The 27508-nt window shown below is 36.3% G+C and overlaps 1 long non-coding RNA gene and 1 pseudogene across 2 annotated transcripts in view; both read left to right on the top strand.

The window, feature by feature from the left end:
- The window catches only part of LOC139039436 (uncharacterized), a 561922-nt gene that overhangs the window by 295819 nt on the left and 238595 nt on the right, over window positions 1-27508 (top strand). The gene's annotated exons all lie outside the window — the stretch shown is intronic.
- Window positions 16719-18184, top strand: LOC139039435 (SIN3-HDAC complex-associated factor pseudogene; annotated as a pseudogene).

The following is a 27508-nucleotide window of genomic DNA, read 5'->3' as shown; positions in this document are numbered from 1 at the left end:
ATCCCTAATTCATAATTGGGTCCCATTCTGCTTAGAAGAGGATTAGGATCATCATTATTATTAGGAAAACATTCCTTCCTATTTAAAGTCAATGAATTCATTAGAGAATTTGCCTGCATGATGATTACTTGATTAGGTACACCTGGAAAATCATAACAGGAACAAGCCCAAACAAGAGGGAATCTTCTTATTTTTGCTGTTCAGATATGTGTAGGCATGTCTGAAGATACTAGGGATGCTCAGGCTATGGAAATCAAGCTATTTAGTTAAAGCATGAATCCATGACCCTCATTGACAGTGGTGTTCCCATAGCAGAGACCTGAATCCTACTGCATTTAAACTGAAGAAGCTAGAGTTAAAATAATAAAAGTATAGGTAGGAAAGTAATTTTTAAAATTGAAATGGATAGAGATTTTGATGTAAAGCACCATACATATACAAACTATTCTGACAAGAAGTATTAAGCCTATAGCAATTTTCTGGGGTGCAAATATAAAAAGTTAGGTTTTTTTATACCTAGGTTAACAATTACTTTTTTAAAAGCATTATAATAAATAAATATGATACTATTCCTGCTAAACATTTTACTGAAGCTAGTATTTGTAATAAATTAAAAGACTTAGGAGGACTATTGTAAATGCTGGTGGTGGTTTAGTGGCTTCGTGTCTGACTCTTGAAACCTCATGGACTATAGCCCACCAGGCTCCTCTGTCCATGGGATTCTCCAGGCAAGAACAGTGGAGTGGGTTGCCATTTCGTTCTCCAGTTATAAATGCTAGTGAGAAGTATATATTAATAGGGTTATTAGGTAATTATGTTATAACTCATCATCTGAGGTATCAAAATTGTATTGTTATTAAGCTATCATGATTTTCATCTTATGAATTCTTTGCATTTTAATTTGTAGGCTGTCTCTCACAAGAACAGCATTATTTATTTGTCACATGAGTCTAGTAGCTTCCTTGTTTAATTATTTTGTAATACTAAAGAGCTAATATTATAAGACATGGCAATGATAGCATTGTTCTACAATGGAACATATATTCCTTGCAAATCTGGAATGGATATGATGAGACACAATTTTTTCTGCAAAAACACACATAGTTTTAATCTATAAATTAATTCTGATAGAGTTAGGTAATATTTATTTTTTATTCATAATTGGTAATATTTATTGTCTCTTACTTGCTAAGAAAGGCTATGAATGTTGGCTTGAAACTAATTAGAGTGGGTTTTATTCCTTCCTTTCTTGATCTTTATGGTTTTTTCTGATGGGTTATTTGAAAGCATGATGTGGTGGGAAGCATCTGTGAAGTCACTCAATGTCTGTTGTAGTAAGCTCTTATGCTATTTTTGTTTTAAGGTAAAACCCTGTCAGATTATTCATATTTTATTATCATTGCTACTTAGTGGACTAATGGCTTCATAGATGCGTGTTTCATGTTGTGCTAGCACCTGCACAGGCTGATTATCACCACTGCGTATCAGAAAGGCCAGAAAAAGGCCAGGAAAGAAAGTTAAACTGTTAAAACTGAGATAATTGTTGGGCTTTGCCTCATATAGGGTGTAGCATATATGTTGAAAATCATGGGAATAAGTAAACAAAAGCACCTATGATAATAAATACTGCTTCTATAGATAGATGTGGTAGAAATGAGCAACAACATAATATGTATCTTTTAGAATAATATATAATAATGAATTAGATAATTCTTTTCATGGCTATTCACAATAAGTAGGAAAATAAAGCCCATGACTCAGAGTATAGTTGGTAATTATTAATTACTTCATTCTTATAGCTAGTCAAAGACTTTTACCTCTATTAGGATAATAATAATTATGGCAATAATTATAGTAGCAGAAATGATACATGCTTGCATATCTATTTCAATACTTAGGGCATAATTATAATGTTGGGCATATAGTATATATAATAAATGCTAAAATTCCAATTGGAATTTCCCAGTGCCTCAGACTATTTTTATGCAACTAAAGAAAATTTTACTGAAAAATATGTTACAATACTTGAAATTATTCCAAAAATATGTTCTTCAGAATGTGTAATTAATCAGAATAAATGTTTATATTAAGCTAAGTTCTCTACCTCCTGCAGAATAAAAAAATTCCATTTGGCTAACATAATCTCTGCTGCAATTATGGAAAGTATTACTACTAATAAAATAGCAATAATCAATAGAAATCAAAGGTAGTTTCTGGTATTATTATGTAAAAGGTGGCATTATGTTAATTAGTTGCAATAGTATATTAATGGTGCCTAACATTCTAACATTGATGACACCTCCTTCTTTAGATAAAGGGAATAGATAGTTAAATCTATTGCACCTACAGGTGTTAGATTGTCAGCTAATGAAAGGGCACATAGTTCACTTTGTTCTTGCTTTGACTTCTGCTGTTGATGATGCAAGTAGTAAAAGGAAACATGTGAGTAATAATCTATAGCTTATTTATTTATTATGATGCTATATCTGATTCACTTATCATTACTATTAATGAGTTTCAAAATCTTCCAACCATGGTGGCATTGCTATGAAGAATTATTACTAAGACCTGAACAATAATAATCAATGATAAATTTAAGTAGTTCCTAATAAAACCCTCATTTATTATAAGCAGCCTAAATTAGCTGTCTTGATTAGTCATCTCTACTATTCTATTCTAGTTTAAAAACCAAGTAGTCAATATACAGAGGTGACTACTTTGTGATTTACTGAGAATAGCCAAGTGAATAAATTTATGTAAAATTGCTAATTATAAACTTTATAACAGATATAAGGGCAGAAACTAATTCTTCATTTTACCAAGTTGGAATGTTTAACATATACTAAATTGAAAATTCCAAGAAGCAGTTAAATAAAACCTTGTCTTGGCTTCTCCTGCTTCTGTCTCTAAAAATTAATTGCAGATCAAAGCCAGTATTTAGGGAAGATAGTTGTAAATAACACACATGCATATATTTGTAATTATTATTACATATAACAGAATAATTACTAATGTGACCATGTGTGGAAATTATGTTACACATAGCGTGTTGTGACTAGGGTGTATTCTGAACTTAACTGATTATATAGCTAAGCTTGATATGGACAAATTAGTATTTTGAGGTTTAACTGAGTTAGTAGATATGGTCTTAGTGTGGACATTCAGATTACATATGCAAGGTCAGGACAATACTACGTTATACAAATATTGATAAAGTTAGAGGTCAAAGTTGTTCTTTGATGTATCATTTTATGACATTTGCAGTTGGTTGAAGTCCAGAAGGACCTGCAATATTTGATTCTTTCTGAAATATAATGTGACCTAAATTTTTTGTTGAAGCATTAAGAAGACCAAGCAAGTATAATAGAGAAAATTGATAAGTATTAATTAACTAAGAACTTGTTTGTTAAAATAAAAAAGTTGATCTCCTGAAAACAGTTTTAAATTTACATTACTGGATCCTATTAACTTGATGAGCCCAATTCTTGACTTATATAATATCTGATATCTGTCTCTCTTGTGGAATTGACCTCATTTCTTAAGTCCTTTCATACTGTGAGACATCTTTGTTTAGAGAGGAACTAAATAGAAGTGTTCTGACTTGAACTCAGCTCACATAGAATTTTTAATGATGGAATGAAAGAACTTTTTAAATAGAGGTTACATCTTTAGAATGTCTGGATATAACAATAAAACCACAAACTTTAACATTGATTTGACCTTTAAAATGGGACCTTATTGTTTCTATTTGAGGAATCTGTTCCATTGGTAAAAATTTTGAGTAAATTAATAATAGTTACATATTTAAAATAATTAGTCTAGATTTGATCATCTGTTGGCCTTGCTATACTGAGGTCACCTCAACCAAAATAATGAATTCAATTTATTAGTTACCTTGACAACTAATTTTCATATTCAATTAATAACATTAAGTTTTATGGGTTGTTTTAGCAAGTAGAGGGGACTGAATGTTTATGAAGTTACTTTAACTTCTTTTAAGCTTTACTGCATTTACCTTTTAGGTTTTTGTTTAGTTGCTAAGTCACGTCTGACCCTTTGTGAGCCCATGGGCTATGGTCTGCCAGGTTCCTTTGTCCATGGGATTTGCCAGGCAAGAATACTGGAATGGGTTGCCATTTCCTTCTCCGACTTTTTAGGTTCACAGTATATGAGACAGACACATTCAAACTTTTTCTCGATCTATTCTTTAGCAATAGCTTATTTATTTTGGCAAAGGGTTATGCAAAAAGTATTTCTTATTACTTATGTTAATCTTTTGTTCCTACATATGTAGTTAACCCAATATGGTGTTAGGAGGTGGTTTTGCTTGTAGGTAGTTAGTATGGTTGGGCTGGTGTGCATATTTGATTGTGCTTCTCTTAAACCAATTATAATTTTACGAGTGATTACTGTCCAAGGAAGGTTTTATTCTGTTTCAAATGATTTGTACATCTTCTGAATAATGTTTAAATTGACACGGGATTGATTCTTCTTTAGGTAAATTCAAAGTTGAACTTAAATTCTGCTTTGGATAACCAGCCATCAGCTGGTTCAGTTTTGATTTTTTTTTTTTTTTAACCTCTGCCTGTTAATTATTCTTCTTATTTTGTCTCAGAGAAAAATTTTGCCATATTAATTGCTTACTAGTAGCTTGTATGTTTTCCGTTTGTGTTTTGAGTTAAAGTTCTCTGTTTTTTACGTTCTAGTTAATTCATTAATACCTAAGTGTAAGAGTTACTCTTTCATTCCTTTCCTGGTTTTTGACCTATAATGAGGAAAAATGTACTGCTGAACTCAGGAATACTGTGTTTGAATGTCACTGGGTCAAGAGTTGGGGACTGAGCTAGAACTAGCAAATAGGTTATACATATAGATACACGTGATCATGGAATGAAAGCTGGTGCCTGGTGCTTATGTCTCAGTTTCTTATCACTCATGATGGGAGTCCTGCAGGCACTGGGAATAGGCATCTGCTCGCTGGGTACTGCAGGGTGCCCTCCAACACATCCACCTCCAGCAGCACGTGGTGAATCTTCCTCAGATCTGCCTCATCAGGTTACTGCTCGTGAATCAGCCCTTTGGTACTTTACCAGATGCGGTGTATCTGCTGCCTCCAGAAGCACTGCTCACTCCACCTTGAGTATCATGCACTAAGTTTGGGTTGATGCAGAACTTGTTGGCCTGGAGATGCAGAGGGAAGCCTTGGGCACCACTCCCAACTCTCCTCTCATCTGTGACCTCTGAGGATTACAAGTTTACTTTGGCAACCAAGCCATCTTGTCAGGCTGAACAGGAAGGAGGTTGGAACTCCACCTTCCTCCCTTCCAGGATGTTCCACTTGCTATATCCTGTAGGATGGTTGGTAGGAGTAGAAGTGGGTGACTTGCTGAAACTGTTTCCTCTTTTTAATATTAAGTTTATCTTTTTTTTTCTTTAACTTTGTGATACTGTCTTTAACATTTAAATTAGACTTTTTCTTCCATGCTATACTTTTAGATAATTGGTATAATTATTAGTAATAGTTATATTTGCTTTATTATTAGTAATTATAATTTTTAATTTGAACTAGGATTGGTTCAAAGTGGTTTCAAGTTTAGTTTAAATTCCCTAAATGCAAGCTTGGTGTTTTTAAGTGTAAATTGCACTTTAGTCTGCCCAAGTGACTTTCTAGTGTACTTGTTATTGTATAAATTTTTAGATAAATATGATTTTTTTATTCATGTTATGTTTGGATTTTTATATGAGGACAATGAGCTATGTGCACTCTTCAAGGCCTGATTCAGTTGCCTTTTTATTGTTAATTTGCTTTTAGCCTCTTAGTTTCCTAACAGTTCTGTTAATGGACTCAGAGAATGTAGCTCATTCTCTATATGTAGCATTGTTATGATAATTTTTGTTATTATTTCAAAACCCTTCATAGTGTTTGCTGAAATGGCATTATCCTGGTTAAATCAGCAAGTGGTAATGAAGATTTACTGATTATAGAACAGGGTTCTGTAGAAGAGTTTAATGCATTGCACAACATTTTCAGTTTTGAGCTATAGCTAGTAGTACTTTGGTGATTTTTTAAAATATGTAACAGTGTGTGTCCTAATGCTTATAGGTCAACTATTACAATTTATGAGAATGCTTTCAATATACAATGACAAAATATTTTTTTAACATTTTTAGAGAATTTTATTTCAAAGTCAAAATAAGTTCTCTTAAAATCTTATCTATAAAGTAAATTGAGAAAATTATTTTCCTTTAAAATATGTCTTTAGAAAAGATATAGGTATAAACATAACTTAATGTTGTTAAATATATTGTAAAACTCTCTGAAATTCAAATAAATAACTTTTAGGTCCTTTGGTTGAATATCCATTCCTAATAAAATGAGAAATAATCTCTATGCTGTTGGCGTATTATAATTTTTTCAAGGTGTTAATCTTGAGTAGAACAATCTTATTCTCCTTTTGAAACTTGGAGAAAGAATAAGATAGCTTGTGAATGGATTAGTGAAAATACACTTTATTCTGCTTATTTGTTATATGGTTTTTTTTCTTTTAAAAAATCAGTATTAATACATTCATTTAATTCTTTGATATTTTAATTCACATGTGCTTGCACATAGGAGGAAAGAAAGAATTCTAAAGAATGAGTAGGAAGTAGTCTTGGGAAAAGTGTAATTGAGGTTTTTCAAGCTCTGAGAACTGTTCCTGCCAAGATTCATAAAGCAGGAAGAGTATACATCTTTCATGGGGCCGCATACTGTTTGGTAAACCAGGATGTAGAACTTGACACGGACAGTGAGAAAGTGAAAATGATGCTAGCAGCTCATGGCTAGAAGCTGATAGCGTAGTGGTAGTGTTTCCAACTAACCATAAACAACTTAGAGTACAATCACTACTCAGACGAGGTCACTCCATGACCACAATAGAGTAAGACAGAGAAAAGGACACTTCATAACCATCTAGGATCTAGTGTTAGTTACTCAGTCGTGTCTGACTCTTTGAGACCCCATGGACTGTCACTCACCAGACTCCTCTGTCCATGGAATTCTCCAGGCAAGAATACTGGGGTGAGTTACTATTCTCTTGTCCAGGGGATCTTCCTGATGCAGGGATCAAACCTGGCTCTGCTGCATTGCAGGCAGATTCTTCACCATCTGAGCCACCATGGACAGGTATTTTGGCATTCTGCTTCCTACATAAGAACTATGAAGATACCCAGTGACTTGTCCCTGCTACCTGACAGCATTCTACACCTAATAATCCACAGGTCTCCAAACCCTGCTTAAAATCTCTCAGCATGAATGCAAATATTACAAAAACCTGCTCCTAACTCTTTTTACAGAGGCACTTCAGTGATCTTCTGATGTGTGTTCTCCCTTGTTGTAAGAAGTTAAATAAACCTAAATTTGTTTGATTACAGATGTCTGGTGGTCATTGGTTGGCAAGCTTTGATAGTAGTGGCAGGAAATGGTCCTGTGTTTTTAGGATAGAGTAAGACCATAAAGGGATACTAGGATGTATATTGTCAAGGAAATGGCCTTTTGTCTTTTCTGCTATGGATGGTCATTGGACGGTGTAACACACAGGAAGGAACATAACAGAATTGTTTAAGCAATCATTTTGGTGGTAGCTTGGAATATAAATTTGTGTAGGGGAAAGATTAAAATGAAATAATTGGGGAGACAATTTTAGCAGTCTGGACAAGAAGTGCTGATGTGCTGTGCTTAGTCACTCAGTTACATCCGACTCTTTGCAACCCTTTGGACTGTAAGCTGTCAGGCTACTCTGTCTATGGGATTTTCCAGGTAAGAATACTGGAGTGGGCTGCCATTTCCTTCTCCAGGGGATCGTCCCCACCCAGGGATGGAACTAGTGTCTCCAGTGGTCTCCTGCATTGCATAGTTAAAGACTGCTAGTATGAATGTAAAGTCGACAGACAGGAGGAGCACGGGGCTTGTAACTGATGGTAATGGTGCCTTGGGCTTTCCTGGTGGCTCAGATGATAAAGAATCTGTCCGCAATGTGGGAGACCCGGGTTCGATCCTTGAGTTGGGACGATCCCCTGGAGAAGGGAATGGCTACCCACTCCATTATTCTGGCCTGGAGAATTACATGGACAGAGAAGCCTGGCAGGCTACAGTCCATGGGGACACAAAGAGTCAGAAGTGACTGAGCGACTTTCACAATGTGTAAGGAACAATTTTGGGGAGGATTGGTTGATTAACTGAGTAGGAGTTACTTGTGAGACCAGAGTTAGGTAGTCCAAGAGGCAACTCAGTCCACTGATCTGAAACTCAGGAGAGATATTTGGGTTGGAAAACAGATTTGGTTGCTACCAGCAGAGAGAGGCCAATTACAGCCATTTCATTTTTATGTGACATTTAGTTATACGCTGAATGAACCCAGAAGGCTCTGCTATTCTAGTTTTTGCTGTCTCCTCTATCAACTAACTGATTGATGCATTCAATTGTAAAACACCATGTGAATGTTAATAGGATAATATTTACCTGCCTTAAGAAGGCAAATAAACTAGATTTAGACAATTTATAAATGCAGCTCAGCTATGAAGTAAGATAATAGACACTCTCTCCTATTCATGAATCCAGGTTGCCAGGCAGGAATGCCCTCAGGAGTAGAGTTACTCAACTAATTTCTCAGGTCCAACCAAGCCCATGGTCATGGTAGGGATCAGATGAATAGATGCATAAGTGGAGGATTACCCCGTGAAAAGAGTTTAATCCCTCTTGCTGTTCTGCAGGGTGACGACATATGAATGAGTGCGTTAAGTGTGGGCATGTATAGTCGCTTCAATCATGTCCAACTCTATGTGACCCTATGTATGGTATCCCACCAGGCTCCTCTATCCATGGGATTCTCCAGCAAGAATACTGGAGTAGGTTTCCATTCTCTCCTCCAGGGGATCTTCCCAACTAGGGATCAAACCCACATCTCTTACCTCTCCTTCATTGCAGGCATGTTCATTACCAGGTCGACTTCCCTGGTGTCTCAGACGGTAAAGGGTCTGCTTACAATGCGGGAGACCCAGGTTCTATCCCTGGGTCGGGAAGATTCTTTGGAGAAGGAAATGGCAACCCACTCCAGTACTCTTGCCTGGAAAATCCCATGGACGGGGGAGCGTGGTAGGCTATAGTCCATGGGGTCGCAAAGAGGTGGACAGGACTAAGCGACTTCACTTTCACTTTCTTTTCTTTCTTTACCACTAGTGCCACCTGGGAAGCCTCTATGAAAGAGGAATAGTTGATTATTCCCAAAGGATAGCTGTAGGGAGGAGAATGTTGGTAATTCCTTGTTAGAGGATTTTCAGTAATTATTCATTTCCACATCCTTGTCACTCCAAAAGATTGTTTAAAGATAGCTTGTATCTTGAAGGGCATATAGATTCTTCCAGAATAAAACATTCTTAGTCCATGATTAGGCAAAGCCTTTCTCCCATCCAAGTACTAACCAGGCCCGACCCTGCTTAGCTCCCAAGATCAGACGAGATCGGGCACGTTCAGGGTGGTATGGCCGTAGACAGGCAAAGCCTTTCTATACCAGGGTTTTGTTGTTGTTGTTGATGTGTTTGTCTCCAGTAGCTATAAACAAGGAACATTTATTGTTTGAATTGCCTCGTTTTTTTCAGTCACAGCTTTGAACAACATGAGTGTATGTTATAGGTATAAAAAAATATTGGACTTCCCTGCAGTAGATACTATACTACATACTTTACATACATTGTCCTATTTAATTGTTATCTCAATCTCATTGAATTAGTTAACAATTTCATCCTGATTAGGGTGTTGGCACAACTGTGGTTTTGAGGAATTGTTCATTATGATATAGGCATAGTAGGTCCAATACCTATAATGTCTCCAGTGGTAAAATGCTTAAGTAGTACATTTTCATTGACATAGTATAAAAGTTAGTTCTCAGTGTTCTGATAAGGAAAAAATGTCACCAACCTAGTCATTATATTATTCTTACTTTATAGTAGCATTTATTATAGTTTGCTTCAAGGTTTTGATTGGTTTAAAACTATAATCATTGCCGAATTTCATATAGAATTGCTGACATTTTACATAGTATTGTGGTTTCCATTTCTCATTGAATGCAGTCTCATAATGAATCCATCCTCTCTGATTATCACATCTTAAAACTGGAAAATCCTTGTATTATCTATTATAATTAGTCTCCCTTTCAGAGATATACTCTTGAACAACAGAAAGCTTTGATATGGATGTATTAACCTTTTCATTTTCTACTGTTTATTTGGGCTTTATCTTTTTATAGCCTGAGGAAGGTTCCCTCTCATCTATAACCTCTACTTATCCTTAGGTCACATTTGGCGTTTTGCCTATGATGGCTTGTTTTTAAAACTCAGTTTCCTGGACTCCACATTATTGAATCAGAGTCTCTAGGGATGAAGCCAGTGAATCTGGAATTTTATCAGTATTCTAAGTAAGTTTTATGTACACTCTAGTTGATGACCACAGCTCTAGGGAAAGATGAGTTTCTCAGCTGTGAATCTTTAACTGTTATGATGAAAATAACATAACATTTGTTTTTCTTCCCTCTGAAATTGCAAATAATACATTATTTCTCCACAGTCCTTATAATTATTACAAGATATTTTTGGTAGCACATAATTAGTACATGAATATAATCATACATTTAAAGCTCAAGTATGAAAAGATGCACTTTATGCAACATATGATTCACTGTTGGAAGTCATTAACATGAACTAACACTTTTAAAGAACAAACAAGACAGCTAGCCATGGACACAGGGAATAAGTTCTATGTTGAAAGGATGAAGGAGATGATACCAGGTATTTCTTACCATATTATCAGAAAAGAATAAAAAAAAAAGAATTTTTCTTTATTTCAGAGCTAGCCCAACCAAAAGGTGAGTGGGAGGTTGATTAGATAAATTAAAGGTATTTGTCAATTTCTTTAGAAGAAAATAAATAATTAGTCTTGCCACTTTCAAAACTAGTATAAAAAATTATTTATATTGAATAAAATGAATATAAAGAATGTATTTTTTCACAGGGCTTCCCAGGTGATGCTAGAGGTAGAGAACCCTCCTGCTAATGCAGTGGACATAGGAGATACAGTTTCAATCCCTGGGTTCAGGAAGATCCCCTGGAGGAGGAAATGGCAGTTTTGGTTTTATATTGTATTTAGGTAAGGAAATGAAATGAAAAGGGCATGTAGTTAACAAGCAGGAAAGGGAAGCCATAGAGAGAGAAAACAGCAGGACAAAGATAGGGAGGCTTATGTGTTTTGTTGTTGTTCAATAGCTAAGTGATGTCCAACTCCTTGAGACCCCATGGATTGTAGCCCATCAGTCTCCTCTGTCCTACACTATTTCCTGGAGTTTGCTCAAATTCATGTCCAACCTATGTGTAAGCAAGGGGAAAAACAGCAAACATTTTCAGAGACTGCATAATTGCTGGACAAGACCTATTTCCTCCCTCTTCTTCAGGAGCAGATCCTGAGAATTACTTGAGTACTCTCAGTATTCTGGTGGGCTTCCCTGGTGGTGCCAGTGGTAAAGAACCTGCCTACCAATGCAGGAGACGTTAGAGATATGGGTTTGATCCCTGGGTAGGATCCCCTGGAGGCAGGCATGGTGATGTACTCCAATATTCTTCCCTAGAGAATCCCATGGACAGAGGTGTCTGGTGGGCTATAGTCAGAAGGGTTGCAAAGAGTCAGACACAACTGAAGCAGTTTCTTACACATGCATGCATGCATTCACTCAATATTCTCAGCTAAATGACAACACTTCCCATTCTCTTGTATCTGGATATAATATTGAGGTAAAATCTGAGCCAGTATGATATAAGGAAGCCACAGATGTTGACTAATGGTGCCTCCCGGGTTTGGAGAAGCACTGTTTATTCGTCTGTCCTTCCTCTATCCTGTTGCCTGAGTCTGGGTGTGGTGGACACAGCTCCAGAAGCTCTTTTGTACCATGAAGTACACTTGAGCACAGATACCAAACAAGGCTGTGGCAGCAGCATGATAGGAAGAATTCCACATCTTTGGTGATGCTCACATCCACCCTGCACTGCCCATATCAGAGATTTTATATGAAAGAGAAATTTTGTCTTTATTTGGCCTTTGTAGCTTTTGTGGCTTATTAGTTAGACAAAGCTGAAACAATTTGAGCCAAACAAAAAGTAGACTACAAAGAGTAAATACGCAATTTTCATTTTAATTTTCCCCATCTCTTCATAAGGGTGCTACAACTTATCTTACTGAAACCAAAATCCTAACCAGAACTTTGGCTTTAAATTCAGTTGTTTGGCAATTCTAGTAGTAGGGGAAAGACATGTTACAGACTTGTATTTAGGGAAAGTTACTCTACTTTGGAGAGTCTATGAAAAGACTTGAAGAAGGGTGATACTTTAGAGCTTCTGCTTCCTAATTTAGTTCTTCCATTTAATGTCACTAATAATATTCTTGATTAATAGCTTTAATTCCCACAACAAACCAGTGCTAACTCGTATCCAATACATAGTTGCTTGAGGATCCCAGACAAAATCCCACTGGTATAGGTCCTACTTTTCTTCATTGTACTTTTCAAGCTGCTTTTTTATAGTTTACCCTTACTAATCTGACCATGATCTCTTACATTCTGAGAATGCTATTTCAGGAAAAAGCAATGAGGAAAGGCCCCAAAGCAGTTAAATAAAGCTCCCAATCCTTTTTTTTAAATTAATTTTTATTGGACTATAGTTGCTTTACAATGCTGTGTTAGTTTCTGCTACAAAGTGAATGAGTTATACATATACACACATAACCTCTTTTTTGGATTCCCTTCCCATTTAGGTCATCACAGAGCATTGAGTTTCCTGTACTATACAGTACCTTCTCATTAGTTATCTATTTTATACATAGTAGAGTATATATGTTAGTCCCAATTCATCCCACCTCACTTCCCTCCTTGGTATCCATTTGTTTCTTCTCTACTGTGTCTCTATTTCTACTTTGCAAATAAATTCATCTGTATCATTTTTCTAAAATTCCATACATAAGCAATATTATATGATATTTGTTTTTCTCTTTCTAACTTACTTCATTCTGCATGACAGTCTCTACACAATTTGGGAATCAGTTATTGATACATTAAGATACAAAGAACAAAGGAAACAGAATAAAAGTAACTATTACTTCAAGGAAACTATTATTTCTATATACAAAAGAAAGTGAAATCATGGTGTACTTCAGCAGTTGCTTTATTTACAGTATAATGACATTGACATCATCACTCATTGACTTTAGCAAATATTATGTTATTCTACTGGGAAGATAGAGGAATGGGAAGTGTATTGTGGGGTTTGTCATGTAAGAGACCAGTTAAAGCCACACTGGATATTTTTAAAAACTGAAAAACAAGAAATAACAGGTTAAATATGTTATTTAGAAATATATAGCTATATAACAAATGATCAGTGAAAGGAGTTGAAAGGGGTGGCCTCTGAGGAAGAGAAATAAATAGTGAGAAAGAGTAAATGGTTTTCATAAAAATGTCTTGTAATTTTACTTAACATCTTAATCTATAGTATTTTCATTTACAATTCTAAATACAATCACAAGTATTAAAGAAAAAGATGTAAACACTCCTTTTGTGATTCCATTTTAAGCCTGTCAAGCCTTTGACTTTTGGAGTGCTCAGTATTATGAGCTACTTTCTAACATTGCTTTGTTCAGAGAAGTGGGAGCAAGGAAGCACAGAAAACTGTCTCTGGAGGAGATTGAAAGAAGAAGACACAGCCACGCAGGTTTTATATTTTCTAGTTTACCCTTGTATTGCTTAGGATTCTGATTTATTCAGTCAGTCAGTCAGTTCAGTCACTCAGGCATGTCGAACTCTTTGCGACCCCATGATCCGCAGCATGCCAGGCTTCCCTGTCCATCACCAACTCCCGGAGTTCACCCAAACCCACGTCTGTCGAGTCGGTGATGCCATCCAACCATCTGATCCTCTGTCGTCCCCTTCTCCTCCTGTCCTCAATCTTTCCCAGCATCAGGGTCTTTTCAAATGAGTCAGCTCTTTACATCAGGTGGCCAAAGTATTGAAGTTGAGTAAAAGACCAAGTATAATCCACTAAATTAAAAATACTAAGCCATTTTAGGGAAATTGCAAAATACCAGAAAACACTGTAATCTCTCTAAAAGCTTAAATATATATATATGTATATATATATATACACACATATATAATTGTATTATTAGGCAATATGCTTTTCTTTCATTTGACCTTTGCACACTATACAAAGTGACCCAAAGTAGGATTCTAGCTTTCACAGTTACTTCAAATTATTCTGCACTAGGGCAGAATAATTTATTTATTATCATCAAGGCTTTTCTTAAAAAACTGGAAATAGAACTGCCATATGACCCAGCAATCCCACTTCTGGGCATACATATCGAGGATACCAGATCTGAAAGAGACACATGCACCCCAATGTTCATCGCAGCACTGTTTATAATAGCCAGGACATGGAAGCAACCTAGATGCCCATCAGCAGATGAATGGATAAGGAAGCCATGGTACATATACACCATGGAATATCACTCAGCCATTAAAAAGAATTCATTTGAATCAGTGCTAATGAGATGGATGAAACTGGAGCCCATTATACAGAGTGAAGTAAGCCAGAAGGATAAAGACCAATACAGTATACTAATGCATATATATGGAATTTAGAAAGATGGTAACGATAACCCTATATGCAAAACAGAAAAAGAGACATAGATGTACAGAGCAGACTTTTGGACTCTGTGGGAGAAGGCAAGGGTGGGTGTTTTGAGAGAACAGCATCGAAACATGTATGTTATCAAGGGTGAAACAGATCACCAGCCCAGGTTGGATGCATGAGACAAGTGCTTGGGGCTGGTGCACTGGGAAGACCCAGAGGGATGGGGTGGCGAGGGAGGTGGGAGGGGGGATTGGGATGGGGAATACATGTAAATCCATGGCTGATTCATGTCAATGTATGGCAAAAACCACTGCAATGTTGTAAAGTAATTAACCTCCAACTAATAAAGATAAATGGGAAAAAAATCATGCCTATTCTATGTTACTATTCTTATTCCACCTTCCTTTGGCACTCAGTATTAATGCTAATTCAAAACCTGATAGGAAAATCAATCTGAGAGTTATTTTTTTCAAGGGTTGCCTCCAGAGACCTGTTTATAAAGTTAAAAGTCTTCCCCTGGACTCTCTTATCTGGTGTGATTGAGTGGAGAGATTAATGAAGTCAAACAAACTTGTAAAAATCTTTTAAGAAAAAATTCGCTTATAGCCTCATTTTATAAAGCAGAAAAACCTTAATATTGTGTTAAAACAGGCCTTTTCCCTCTCTCTGTCACCACCTCTCTCCTTCTTTCTGTACATACACATGCATGCTAAGTCACTTTAGTCATGTCCAACTCTTTGTGACCCTATGCACTGTAGCCCACCAAGTCCCTCTGTCCATGGGATTCTCCAGGCAAGAATACTAAGAGTAGATTGCCATGCCCTCCTCCATGGGATCTTCCTGACCCAGAGATCTACTAACTGACCCAAGGAGCAAACCCACTTCTCTAATGTCTCCTGCATTGGCAGGTGGCTTCTTTACCACTAGCACCACCTGGGACGCCCACATGTACCTACACATGCATAGACATGTTAATGTAAGTAGCCTCTCTCTCACCACCCTATCTGTGTATAACTGCATGTACAAAAGTGTATGGAATTGACATGGCAACATATATTGTAAAAAGTGTGTAATTTATTACTTTATTGTTATTTTTCACATAGAAGAAAGTGTTTCTCAGCCATGTCTGACTCTTATTTTCCACATAATTCTGAGCTAAATATGAATACATATGGAGCATGACTCCTAACAGTCTTTAATCACCCAAAGCAAACATCATTCTTTAATCCAGTGTTTCTCAAAGAAGTACTATATATGAATGCCCTGGATATTTATTAAAGTTGCAGATTATCGAATCAATGTCTACAAAATTTCCATCTCTGAAAATAGAGCCCAAAATGTGCACTTTAAAAGTGTTAGTTTCTCTATAAAATTTTTTGAGAATTACTGAGCCAGTCCTGGGTCTTTTCTTACATTTGCTATATATTTCTCCATCTGAAAAATTATCCTTTACCATGAACATAACAGTCAGCATCTAAAATTTTGACTCAACTCACTGTACTATGAATGGATTTGAAAGTATAAAAAGAACTATAAAGAAAATCTAGTTAGATTAAATCAGTAGCTACCTAAAGTGGACCTGTATACTAGCTGTATCAGAACCTCCTGGAGGTTCATATTTAAAATAGATTTAGAACTTATCCCACAACTGTAAGACCTCAACTTTTCCAGTGTGTTCTGGTAGCCAGTAGATGACAGTTGCCGCTGCTGCGAAGTCGCTTCAGTCGTGTCCGACTCTGTGCGACCCCATAGATGGCAGCCCACCAGGATCTGCCATCCCTGGGATTCTCCAGGCAAGAGCACTGGAGTGGGTTGCCGTTTCCTCCTCCAATGCATGAAAGTGAAAAGTCAAAGGGAAGCTGCTCAGTCGTGTCCAACTCCTAGCGACCCCGTGGACGGCAGCCCACCAGGCTCCTCCATCCATGGGACTTTCCAGGCAAGAGGACTGGAGTTGGGGTGCCATTGCCTTCGCCAGATAGCAGTTGAGATGTTTCAAACTACCTGCTTAGACTGAGATTATTTTTGTCTTTAACACAGCCTTTGTGTCTACTTAATTGTATAAACCCTGAGTAGTAATTGGGCTAATTAGTTCCAGTCACAGTTTTAAAGTCGTTACTACATAAACCACAGCCTCAATGGCTGAAGGTAGATCTTCCCTAGAGATACACATTTAAAGCACAGGAAACCAGGAAAAAAATCATTGCTTTAGTTTGTTCCTGAGTTTTGAGCTCTTGCCTCTCCTTTTGAAATACAAATTCATCTTTTAGGCTTTCGGTTTATTTTTTCAAGCTTCATTTCACTTTCAGAACCGCTTATGAATGTCTCAGGGAACACATAGTTCAAAGCTTTTTCTCAAACAAGATATTGAGTCACATGTGTCATGAGGGAGCCAATGAAACTTCAGACACAGAGGCCCATATTTAATTGCCAGAGAACTTCAGGAAAAAATAATTTTATCACTAATAATGCATGAAGCTAGACAAGGCTGTTGAGGAGGAGGGAGCGATTGAAGGGGGGGTTGACTTGGCGTGCACTGCGCCCCTCGGGATCGTTATTGCGCGTGAAACGGCTGCTTTTGGAAGGCTATTGCCCAGAAGAAAAGATGTTTGGTTTTCAGAAGCCAAAGATGTACCGAAGGATAGAGGGCTACTGTATTTGCAGAGCTAAATCCTCCAGTTCTCGATTCACTGACAGTAAGCGCTATGAAAAGGATTTCCAGAGCTGCTTTGGGTTGCATGAGACTCGTTCAGGAGATATCTGTAATGCCTGTGTCCTGCTTGTGAAAAGATGGAAGAAATTGCCAGCAGGATCAAAAAAAAAACTGGAATCATGTGGTACATGCAAGGGCAGGACCCAGTCTAAAGACTACACTGAAACCAAAGAAAGTGAAAACTCTATCTGGAAACAGGATAAAAAGTAACCAGATCAGTAAACTGCAGAAGGAATTGAAAGGCCACAATTCTGATGCTCACAGTACAACATCAAGTGCCTCTCCAGCTCAGTCTCCCTGTTACAGTAACCAGTCAGATGATGGCTCAGATACAGAGATGGCTTCTGGCTCCAACAGAACGCCAGTGTTTTCCTTTTTAGATCTCACATACTGGAAAAGACAGAAAATATGCTGTGGCATTATCTATAAAGGCCATTTTGGGGAAGTCCTCATCGACACACATCTATTCAAACCTTGCTGCAGCAATAAGAAAGCAGCTGCTGAGAAGCCGGAGGAGCAGGGGCCAGAGCCTCTGCCCATCTCCACTCAGGAGTGGTGACTAAGCTTTATGTAGAAGGGGAGCAAAAATGATTGAAATTTTGGAAAACAAAGCAACAAAATGACCCTCCTATTTTTAATTTGGATACCTGCTATTCTGCCAAAAGATGGATTTGTAGAATAGTTTTGAATGGGTTATTTTTCCTCCAGTTCCACAAACTCTGAAGCCAGTGAAGCTTACTAAGAGATAAAAAAGAAGTGTACATAATATTTAAGATGCTGAGTATTTCATAGGAAAGCTGAATGCTGCTGTAAAGTGCTCTTTAAGTCTTTTTTAAAAATCCCCTTCTAATGAATGAAATTAGGGGAATTTTCAGGGGACAGAGATGGGATTTGCTGTATGATAAACGTATGTAGTTTTAGTCTTTCTATTTTGAGAAGCAGTGGTTGGGGCATTTTTTTAAGATGGCTGGCTACACTTGTTTTCCTTCGTTATAATAAATTTGTCATAACTCAGTAAACATGGACTTGCCCCTAGAGGTAGTTGTTAATAACTGAAATATTAAGGTCTTGCCAAGGTTCTGGTGATTCAAACCTGTACTACTGAATATTAAGCAGGACAGACAGCTCTCTGGTGCAAATATCTTGAAGGAGTAATTTCTAAATAGGCAAAGGTAACTTGACTGTATATGTTGCATCCTGTGTCACCTCACTCCATATTGATATTTGATACAGATTTTAATTTATATGAAACTTAAAAAGCAGAATCAAAACTTAAAGCAGAATCAAAGTTCCTCTTGGGGAAATGTCAAGTCTTTAGAATAAGCAATCCTATATGAATAGTACCAAAGCATTACCACTTGAAAATGTTAGATTATCTGAAAAATAACAATGTGCAAGTCTTTAGGATGGCACATGAGAAAAAAAAAGGTTAATGCTTCTTGGGGCACGTTTTTTAGAGGGCTTGCAAGTGTGTAAATAATTTATGTTACGTGACTGGTGACTTCACTGAAAATCTGCACAATTCAGTTTTAGCTCTGGATTACTTCAGTTGATCTTTGTGAAGGTTTTATCTGTGTAGAATGGTTGTTTGACTTGTTTTAACCTGTTAGGGTTTTGGGTTTATTTTTTTTTTCATTCTATATTAAAATTCTACTAAAAGAAAAGAGGTGTGTGTTAATGCTGAGTGGGTTGGTTTTGGTTTAGCTTCTTTTAGTCAGGCTTTCTGAACATTGAGGTGTTAGATGATACATCCTAAATGTGGAGCTCTTCCATTCTAAAACCTTCATTAAAAGCCTTTTACTTGAACCCAAACCAAAGTACAATCTATTGCCTCTTTTCTAAAAGTACAGGAAAAATATATCACCCGTTTTCATAATGAGGAATGATCGTTAGCCTCCCTGGTAAAACATGACTCAGTGCTTATTTTTAAAACTGGATTTTAAAGATTGGATAGTATACGTAACAAGATAGTGAGCCACTTTTTATGGGCACCCTATAGTTTTATAGTTTTTAATCGCAACTTAAAATTTTATATTTCTTCCTTTGGAAAAAACTACAAGCCACCATATGCACAGACTACACAGTGAGTTGGGTCAGTGCTCCCACAGACTTTGAGGTGTATTACAAGAACCCCAGCCATTATCATCTTCCTCCTGAGTTATTTTGAAATTTTTTTTGTATATTTTGGCTGCAGTATTGGTGGTAGAATATACTATAATATGGATCATCTCTACTTCTGTATTTATTTATTTATTACTAGACCTCAACCACAGTCTTCTTTCCCCCTTCCACCTCTCTTTGCCTGTAGGATGTACTGTATGTAGTCATGCACTTTGTATTAATATATTAGAAATCTACAAATCTGTTTTGTACTTTTTGTACTCTTGGATACTTATAGTCAAAACTTTTACTAGGGTATTGAATAAATTTAGTCTTATTAGAAAATAAAAAAAAATGCATTAAAAAAAAAGACTGGAAATAACCCAAATGTTAATAATAGTTAAAGGGACAATTTAATTTTTTTCATCTTTATTGTATTCTTTTAACTTTCTGATAACGATCATACATTACCATTATATTAAAGAAAAAGCAAACATAATTATACATGCTTTCTTTAATGACAAAACAATTAAGTTTTTTCTCAAGATTGCAAAGCTGGAAAGTGAGGGGGAATTAAAATTGTACAAATTCATCCTATACATTAGGAAGTCCCCTAGTTCATTTTGGGGTTTTGGATTTTCAGTTTGGGATTTGAGGGAACAGTGTGTCTCTGGGAATAAAGGACAGTCTGGGAAATAGTTATTATATGGGATAATATATTAAATTAAACTTATCTATCATGTTACTTTAGGAGATAATGAGACTTCATCTCTGAAGGCTGTTAATGAAGATAACAGAGAAAATATCCAAGTAAAATTAGGATGTTCCTCTCCTCCCTGTTGTGAGATTGTCAGAAAGACTATGATTTTAGTAAAGTTCAATATTTACTTTAGCTACAGACTTAGATAGATGTAGCTGTGTTTGACAATCCCATGTGACAATCTGTTTGTTAGATGTTGGTGCAGCTATTATTAAGTCTGAATTTGCTTATTGTAAAATAAATATTAAAATGTTAAATTATCTTAACAGTGTGGATATAAATATAGAGATGGTCAAGAAAACATTTTTTATAAGGAAACAGGATTATCAGATACTGACTAACATTTCTAGACTGGAATATTGATTAATGGTTTTCTGCTTGTGACAACTTGGCAAGTGTTGCTATAGAGAAGGACATTTGTTCAGAATAAGTTTGCAGGTCATGGTCTGAGAACTGTATTTCATTAAGAAGTCTAACTCTCTTTAATTTCCCATTTAAATCACACATGTGTAGCTAAATAAGAAGCTTCCAATTTATGCTCTGAAATTTGATACCCCTTCTTAATCTGAAAAGCAAGAACTTTTCAGAGTCATCTGAGAAAGGAACTAGGAAGCCCTTCTTGAGGGACATGGAAGTATGGACAGATATCAGTTGCTTGGATATCTCCAAGTCTATTCCCTGATCAGTCACTGTACTTCATGTGAGTTAAAACAATGGTATGATCTCATATCCCATTGGTTGTAGAAGCTAAGCAGACCTTTCTTGTAAAGTCTAGGGAAAGGTTTCACTACTAATCACCTCATCATGATTTACTCCTCTGTGTCTTCTTGTGATAAAACTCACTCAAGCGATTCATGCCTGCTCTAGCCATTGATTTATTCTTCCCATTACCTGGAACGTTCTTTCTCAAGATAGCCAAAATCTCACCTCCTTGACAGCCTTTAAGTTTTGCATGATTGTCAACTGCTCAGGGGAAGCTTCTACTTTACCAACCTATTTAACATTGCTACCCGCATCTTTCCATAGCCTTCGTTCCTTAATTTATTTTTCTTTATAGAACTTTCCATCCTCTAACATAAAACATATCAATTTTGTTCTCATGAATAAAATATAAACTTCGTGTTGGGCATTTTTGCTTTTTTTTTTCATCGATATTATATTGCCTGAAACACTGTTCAGCACCACGGTTTCACATCAATGTGCCTGGAATGGTCACACAGGCTCCCAAACTCAGAAGGGTCCCCTCAATTAGGGTTTAATGCTCTGTAGTTGTCATCTTGAAATGTTGTTCCTGAGTGTAATTCCTAATGATTTTCTCTTTGAATTTTTATTGTAAGTGAAATCCAATTATATGATGGAATAAGCACCTGGGGCTTAAAGCCTGAGCTCCAAGGGTCTGTCTTCTGCCACCTCTCTGCCTCCTCTGACAAGTTCTCAGCTACCTGTTCCCCTGATCTTGAGGTCCCTTAATTCTGCCAAGTTGCTCCCTGTTGACATCTGCCCCTGAAATCTTGGGCAGATTGTGTCAATGGCAGTTTCTGCCTTGGACTGGCATGATCACAGTGCATTTGGTGAGTGACTCAGTGGAGCTGAGTCCCCTCTACAATCAGATCCAGAAAGTGACTCAGTATTACAGGCTCTATTTTTAAACATCTCCATTTTATAACCATCAACATCTCCCTCCTACTTTTACTAAATTATATTAAGATATGAACTTCTCCTTGGACAGCAAGGAGATCAAACCAGTCAATCCTAAAGGAAATTAACCCTGAATATTCATTGGAAGAACTGATGCTTAAGCTGAAGCTCCAATACTTTGGCCACCTGATGTAAAGGGCCTGCTCACTGGAAAAGACTCTGATGCTGGGAAAGAGGAAGGAGAAGAAGGCAGGACAGAGGATGAGACGGTTGGATGGCATCACCAACTCAATGAACAGGAGTTTGAGCAAACTCCAGGGGATTGTGAAGGATGGGGAGCCTGGTGTGCTGCAGTCCATGGGGTTGTAAAGAGTCAGACATGACTTAGCAACTGAACAACAATGGGCTTCCCTGGTGGCTCAGTGGTAAAAAAGAAAAAAAAAAAATCTGCCTGCAATGCAGGTAGCTGCAGGAGACATGGTTTCCATCCCTGGGTGAAGAAGATCCCTGGAGGAGGACATGACAACCCACTCCAGTATTCTTGCCTGGAGAATCACACGGCAGAGGAGACTGGCAGGTTACTGCCCATAGTGTCTCAAAGAGTTGGACATGACCTGAGAGACTTGGCACATACACACACGTATTAAGATATGGTCATTCTTTGCCTGGATTCTACAGAGGTCCAGCTGGTCTCTGGCCAATTCTCTTTATTCTTTCCAAGCTTCAAGGTTAGGCTTTCTCCCTCCCAGCAAGTCCCTAGATGCTGTCTCTCTCTCTCAGAGTATTCTTGTATGTCTTTATTTTATAGCAGTGTATGTCATATGCCAGATTCCTTTTATGGGGATGATAATTTATTAGTTGAGTTTTAAATTAGTTATAAATTGAAAATAAATTGGATAGCATCCCTACTACAGGCCTTCAAAAGGTAAATCAGTTTTCAGGAAATAGCTTTACATTTTAAAGAAAGTATATCATTATTCAAACAGTATATTTCTAAATTATAATTGGTATGATAACTATTTTTATCCAGTTATTACAGAAAATATAACTCCTTAAAGTTATTATAGGAGTCAGAATTTCTTAATCAAAATCCTAGGAAGCCTAATCAACTCTGCAGAACATGGAAACATTCTCCTAAAATGCCTCATTTTAATGAAAAAAAATGTGCTCACAAATTGTCCTGCTAGCTTTCTCCTCCCCTAGTCAACATAGCTCAAATCCAAATATCCTGGGAGTAGGACATTCTATAATGAGACAATAAATAGATTTTACTTTAGACTTCAAGACAACTTATTATGCTATTTCATTTGGATCCCCTTTCTGCAGAGGTCCTTTCTGCACAGCACCGATTGTTGGTATTTTCACATCTGACTTGCTGTGAGGAAGTAAGTGTGCATGAGTAAGGATAGTGAACTAGAAAAATGAAGGGAGTGAGAAGGGAGAATAAAAACAAAAAGTGCTTTCATGGGGATAATGAGAGACAAAGGCTGTAAATGATCCTCAGCGTATCCTATTGGACAGCACATTCCCTACTTCTTACCTTTCACTGTGTTCAAGTTCAAATCTGAGTCAAATCACCAAACTAAATCCTATTGTCTAATGCTTACTCATTTCTTTAAATGATTATCCCACTGCTAAAAGTTTAGTATCTTAGATAACACAATAAATAACTCTATTTTTGTTTGAGATGAACAATCCAGTTATTTCAGGGTTTTGATGCAATGTAGCTCCCAGGAGATAAATTTAATCATTCAAAGGCATAAAATTACAAAATACGTTTAAAAACAAAAAGGATTTTTTAAAGTACTCCTAAGAATTATTAAAAATAAATATTCATTTGCTAACCAGTTAATCATCAAAATGTATTCACCATCATTTTGGTAGAGTTGTCTAGAGACCATGGAGAATTAACAAATTTTGAATATATACCAACTCTCATGAAAATTACAAACAGAAATACTGGAATTATAAGAGCTGCCATATGTAAGCAGAGTTACTCAAAAGTGCCAGATAGTGTAATGGAACGATTACAGTTAATGCGTGTTTCGTGCCTACTGGGCGTGATGTTTTGTACCAGGTGTTGGGTATGTAAAGGTGAATGGGAAGTGCAAGATTCTGGGTTCTGGAATAAGTAAAAAAACTAAAATGAAATGAGGTTAACATGGGAAACTGTAATGGAAATATTTCTTCCACATAGTCTGGGATGAATGATAGAAAGTGGGAAATAAAACACATAATTTCATTTATTGAGTATAAAAACCTTACCATAATGCTAACTAATGTTTATATCTTGTTCAGTGGGTGCCAGGGGCTCAGTTAAAAGCATTAAATGAACTAATTTCATTTAAACCACAGAAGATCACATGAAATAAGGATGATCCTTATCTCCCATTTCTAGAATTTTGCCCTGAGGCTCAGAGAGTTTAGCTGACTTTCTAAATTTACACAGCTTTTAGAGGCAGACTGATCCCAGGGGTGTGCCCTTAGTAACTACTTTGTGCAATCTGAGACTTGAGTATGAGAAACACAGTGAGGGAACTCAAGCCAGGATTAAGTAACATTCTCAGTGCACAAAACTTTTATGAGAAAGAAGTGCTATTAAAAGTAACACAGACAGGATTTCATATTACCTGTTTTTTTTTTTTCCTACTAAAGCAAAGCTGCCTCCTAATTAAACTAAAATGGAAGTTTTGCATGATGAGCGAAAGCTAGAACTGAGTAGAAATAAGGTTGACTGGGCAGCAGGGTGAAAAATCAGTGGGAGGTTGAATAATTCCTAGTTATGCAAGTTGTGTATTTTTATATTATAGCTTGACACCTTTTCCACATTTCAATTTGCATGAATTTTGGAAGAATTAATGTAATGGAAAAGTATATTTAATCTTTCAGAAGAAAAAAAGTAATATTTATTTTTATTTCTCCATCCAAATGTCACAGACTCTACAGTGGCTAGAATGTAAATGAATACTTTAAGTAAATAACACTGTAAATCTTTCAGGAAATATGAGTTCCTTAGATCTTTGAGGCAAACAGTACACTTTCCAGAATTGATGATGTGTATTTACATTGCACTTGGAGGGAAATAACTCATTTTCCTCCAAGTTGTTGGATGAACTTTTATTTTATGAATTGATATTTCAGATGCTGCTCTGATGATATGTTTTGTAACCATTCTTGGTTAAGAAGCTTTTTGACATATGATGCTTAGTATGTTAATAATTTATATTGTTAATGATGACAATGCTAATAATTTTATGCTTTGAAAGTCATCTCTGAACTAATAATTAAAGCATATATATGTTCTCTTTATTCTAATGTTTAATGATATTTAATTTTTTAAACAAGCTATTATAGAAACACAATTATATTAGAAATAATTAACTGTGATATTATAATAACTACACTCATTGATTGCTTGTAATTTGCTCTGTTTAAAATCTTTGTATGTGTTATGTCATTTAAGTATTTTTTTAGATGATAAAATTATTAGTCCTGTTTTACAAGTAATGGGCTTCCCTGGTGGTGTACAAGTAATGTTCTTTGGCTTAGAGAGTTGAAGTAATTACCTACAGCAAAAGAGAAGCACAATTTGTATTAGAACCTTGTCCATAGACTTCATGCATACTCCTATCATTTTTTAAAATTCATTTATTTATTTTAATTGGAGGCTAATTGCTTTATAATATTGTGGTGGTTTTTGCCATACACTGACATGAATCAGCCATGGGTGTACATGTGTTCCCCATCCAGAGCCCCCTTCCCACCGCCCTCCCCATCCCATCCCTCTGGGTCGTCTCAGCGCAACAGCTTTGAGTGCCCTATTTCATGCATCGAACTTGGACTGGTCATCTGTTTCACATATGGTAATATACAGGTTTCAATGCTATTCTGTCAAATCATCCCAAGAGAGTCAAATTATCTCACCTTCTCCAAGAGAGTCCAAAAGTTTGTTCTTTATGTCTGTATCTCTTTTGCTGTCTTGCATATGGGGTTGCCATTACCATCCTTCTAAATTCCATATATATGCATTAATATACTGTATTGGGGTTTTTCTTTCTGAATTACTTCACTCTGTATATAGGCTCCAGTTTCATCCACCTCATTAGAACTGATTTAAATGTGTCCTTTTTAATAGCTGAGTAATATTCCACTGTGTATCTGTACCACGCTTTCTTACCCATTCATCTGCCGATGGACATCTAGGTTGCTTCCATGTCCTTGCTATTGTAAATAGTCATTTTTATCCCTATTATCTTTCATTCCTAACATTTCATAGATTGTGTCCTCTCCTATAAAACTGTACTCACTTAAATAATTCAGAATGTCAACATAATAGCTCCATCACAAACACAGAAGAGTATTCAGGTAGCAAAACAGCATTAACTGAATAAATTGCTTCAAGCACAACTTAAAATGAAAAACAAAAATCCCCACATATGATTTGTGCTGTTTACTGTTCATCAACAGGAGATGTTGCAAATGTCCACACCATTTCACACCCATATACTCTACAAGGCAAGATAAGAAGCTGTTTAACATACCACCAGACTGGAACTATTCAAAGACACATTCAATGATGTGTTAAATATGTATATCTTAGACAGATTTGCATTTCCATGTTTCATTTTATTTTAACAGGATGAGGTTATAAATAGGAAAAAGAATGCACTAGAACCAACTGCGTTTGTGTCATAATCTTTATCTTCTTCTTACTATTTTCCTCACCTATCACATCTTCCACCTACTATTTTTCCTTGTATTTTTCAGCCTTGGCAATATCTTTTAATTCCATATCAGATTTTCTTCTAATCCAGTATGCAGTAAAACCTTTATCATGTTTTCCCTTCATTTTATTAGCCTCATTTTACAATAAGGCTACTTGTCATCTACAGTCACATTTTTATGTTTCCCAGTCTTTGAAACATAGTCATTGGCAGGGCTCAGATGTTTTCCTTTGACTCAGAGCTGATGCTAAGAACAAACCAAGAAACCAACTGGAGAATGCTTATTGGGTGTACTAGGTTTCATATAATTTTCCTTTTGTTTGTTCAACTAGAGACTCCTTTTTGTGACAATCCTTAGTCACTCTTAAATATTCAGGTAACTTTTTTTTGTTTTTTTAAGCAGATCTGGTCTTTCAGAATGAATATTATGGCCTTTGGTTACTTAATGTCTCTTTGTCCACTTTCTGTCTGTTTGTCTGTGTGTCTATCTATCTGTTGTTGTTATTTTTCCACTAACTACCTGACCTAGTTCTCCTGGCACTGTCTCTATGGAACTTAGCTTATTATTTAGAATATATTTTGAATAAGTGTTTTAGGAAAAAATCATAGTTGACATTCCTTTGAGCCCTTGCATGTCTGGGATTGGCTTTCAGTTTTCTTGGTAAGTAAAAGACAAGCTAGATAATTAAAGAAATTGCAGGTCCATTTCATTTACTATAAAATTTTATAATTGTTGTTTATCTTCTGGGATTCAATATTTTAGATAATCCATAAATGGCCTAATTCTATTCCTTTTAGTAAATAACTTTAATTATTAATTTTTTACTTTAGGGTACATAGGGTTCTTTATTTTCAAAATATAAATTTGTT

Source organism: Odocoileus virginianus, chromosome 18 (genome assembly GCF_023699985.2).
Source record: "Odocoileus virginianus isolate 20LAN1187 ecotype Illinois chromosome 18, Ovbor_1.2, whole genome shotgun sequence".
Classification (NCBI taxonomy): domain Eukaryota; kingdom Metazoa; phylum Chordata; class Mammalia; order Artiodactyla; family Cervidae; genus Odocoileus; species Odocoileus virginianus.
Note: the sequence above shows the minus strand (reverse complement) of the source record. Positions and strands in the feature narration are given on the sequence as shown.